This window comes from Megascapheus bottae, chromosome 6 (assembly GCF_031878675.1).
Source record: "Megascapheus bottae isolate mThoBot1 chromosome 6, mThoBot2.hap1, whole genome shotgun sequence".
In the NCBI taxonomy this organism is placed as follows: domain Eukaryota; kingdom Metazoa; phylum Chordata; class Mammalia; order Rodentia; family Geomyidae; genus Megascapheus; species Megascapheus bottae.
Window position 1 is genome coordinate 37,049,306 of NC_143514.1, and position 2,391 is coordinate 37,051,696.

General features: G+C 41.9%; 1 pseudogene; it reads right to left on the reverse strand.

Moving 5' to 3' along the window:
* Window positions 1–328: 328 nt before the first annotated feature.
* LOC150061656 (mitochondrial import inner membrane translocase subunit Tim17-A pseudogene) lies at window positions 329–605 on the reverse strand (annotated as a pseudogene).
* Between the last annotated feature and the right edge of the window lie 1,786 nt (window positions 606–2,391).

Below are 2,391 nucleotides of genomic sequence, written 5' to 3' on the forward strand. Positions count from 1 at the left end.
AGAACCAGGCAGAGAAGTCCCCAAGGAAGTGATTGTGTCTCATATTCTTTATCTTTTGGTCCTTCATCTTCTAAGCACTTCTCTTTTAATGATATTAGACATTCATTCTGATCACAATGCAATCCAAGTGTGTATAAATAAAATGCAACATCATTTATTCTCCTTCCATGTTCCTTTACGTAGAAAAAAAAAAAAGCTAAATGTCTCTTCATGGCCTATTGGCCACAGCTGTCCCACCTATAGTTGTAAAAACAGATTGTACATAACTTGATCCGAAATCCTTCTTGAACTGCACTTCATCTGGTTAAAGAAATCTTGGGAAAGAAATCTATTTATATTGTCGATAGTCTTCAAAAGGTAAGGCCGGCAGTTGGCTTGAAGGCAACTGGGAGGGATCTTCAGCAAACTGAGGAGCACTGGGAAACTGTGCAGAGGCAAATCTTGTCAACAAGATACCAGCTCCTTCCATTAGCTAGGAGAATGCCTCCCATGGCTGCTGACCCAACCATGACCACCGGTCCATTTCTGGCTGCCAGGATGGTTCCGGTTAAGGCATCACTAGTGATGGAGTTCCAGGGATCTTCTTTTCCTCTAACTTGAACCATACTACAATCAACCATGGAGAAAAGACCACCCCAAATGGCAAAGCTACGCCCAACTGGGGTGCCCTGGTTGTGATAGATGTCAAACTCCCCCATAGTCTGTGGTTCACTCCCACAGGAGAATTTCAAAAACCTACGGTAAAGGTCCCACCACAGTCATCCACAATTCTCCTCCATCCTGAATCAGGCCACCAAGGCCAAGGTTTTATTAGAATGATGCAGGACAAATGGTAGATTTTGAGTGGTACCACTTAAAATGTATAGCATTGGAAGTGTCTTCCTAACTTGGGAACATATGTTTTCTTCAAAAAGTCTCAGGCCTCAGCCTTTATTCCCATCTGTCACTCAAGAAATTTGGTGCCCCAAATAGACAACTCAGCTCTCCAGAGGCTTTAATCAACCAAAAATGGTTAAGATATGCAAGCAGGAAACTGAGGCCTGACAGAACACTTAAGTGCTCAATAAGTTGTGAATGTTTACCTGATGACCCGGAAACAGACAGGGGGAAATGTCTTTTATTATTTTTTTCTATTCTTATTATCAGTATCATTATTATTAAATAGAGTCTCACTCTCTAGCTAAGTCTGGTCTGGAATGTATGCGCCTCCAGCATCCACCTCCCAAAGGCCAGGATTGCACGTGTGCACCACGGCACCCACAAGAAGTCATTTCTGAGGTGCCTCCATCTTTGCTGACTCATTTACACCTGAATGGACTTGAATGAATCATGTTTTCTACTTCCTTTTTTAACTTACTCCTCCCATTTCCAGAAATTGAGTCAAGCAAAGCCCTCCTCCCCATCATTTTGTTGTCACAGGTGAAATAATCTTGTATAAACTTGTCAAACTAAACACATCATCAACTACCTGCATGCTTCCATTCTATTTCTGGGTTCTCTGTACTATTTTGAGAGAGGTTGGACAGGAAGTCAAAATGAGTCACAAGAGAAGACAGGGGTTATTATGAAGAATAGTAAGTTACATTTGGAAGCTTTCCTTAAATTCTCGAGCATTTATCAGATTCTAATTCTACAACCTTACATGGTAAAATGTCACTATAACACCCATTTAGAAAATGGATATCAGAGACACTTCAAAGACTAAGCTCAAAAGAGGCATAATAACTTGAACTGTTTGCTTGCAAATCTTCCACCCTTCCACCTTTACAATATATAAGCCAAGTATAGTGGCTCACTCATGTAATTTCTAGCTACTCTGGAAGTTGAGAGTTAAGGATTATGGTTGGCTATATAGGAACTCAGTCAGGAGAAACTGAGAAGCCACATTTTGAGAGGTCAAACTGGGAGTCTATTGGAGAGCCAACATCTGTGGACTCCCGTCTCAAAGACATACAACAGCAGCCACAAATACATTTAATACTGAGAATAAGAGAGGGAAGAAGGATAGAAAAAGGATAGCAAAAAAGGAGATCAACTCCAATAGGGAGCTGAAGCAGTATGCCACAGTGACCAGACTGAGCAGAGGCAGGAGACATGAAGCATGGCATAATGGAGCCTGTGCCAGTCTGGGCCTAAATGGGATCCTTGTTGGGGACAGGGTTACAGAGAGCTTCAGAGTTCATGACCTACGACTGGAAAGTTCATCACCACAGGGTGGGGGGGCAGAAAGGGGGAGAAGATTTTACCTTCCTCTGCCATAACACAATATGTTGCAGGTTAAACTTAATTCTGTATCATCTGCCATGAGCCTAAGATGGCTCTAGGTAGAGCTAGTACCTTATTTCAGGTTCTATGCTACGCACTGACAGAAAATCCATGATACTTTTATCT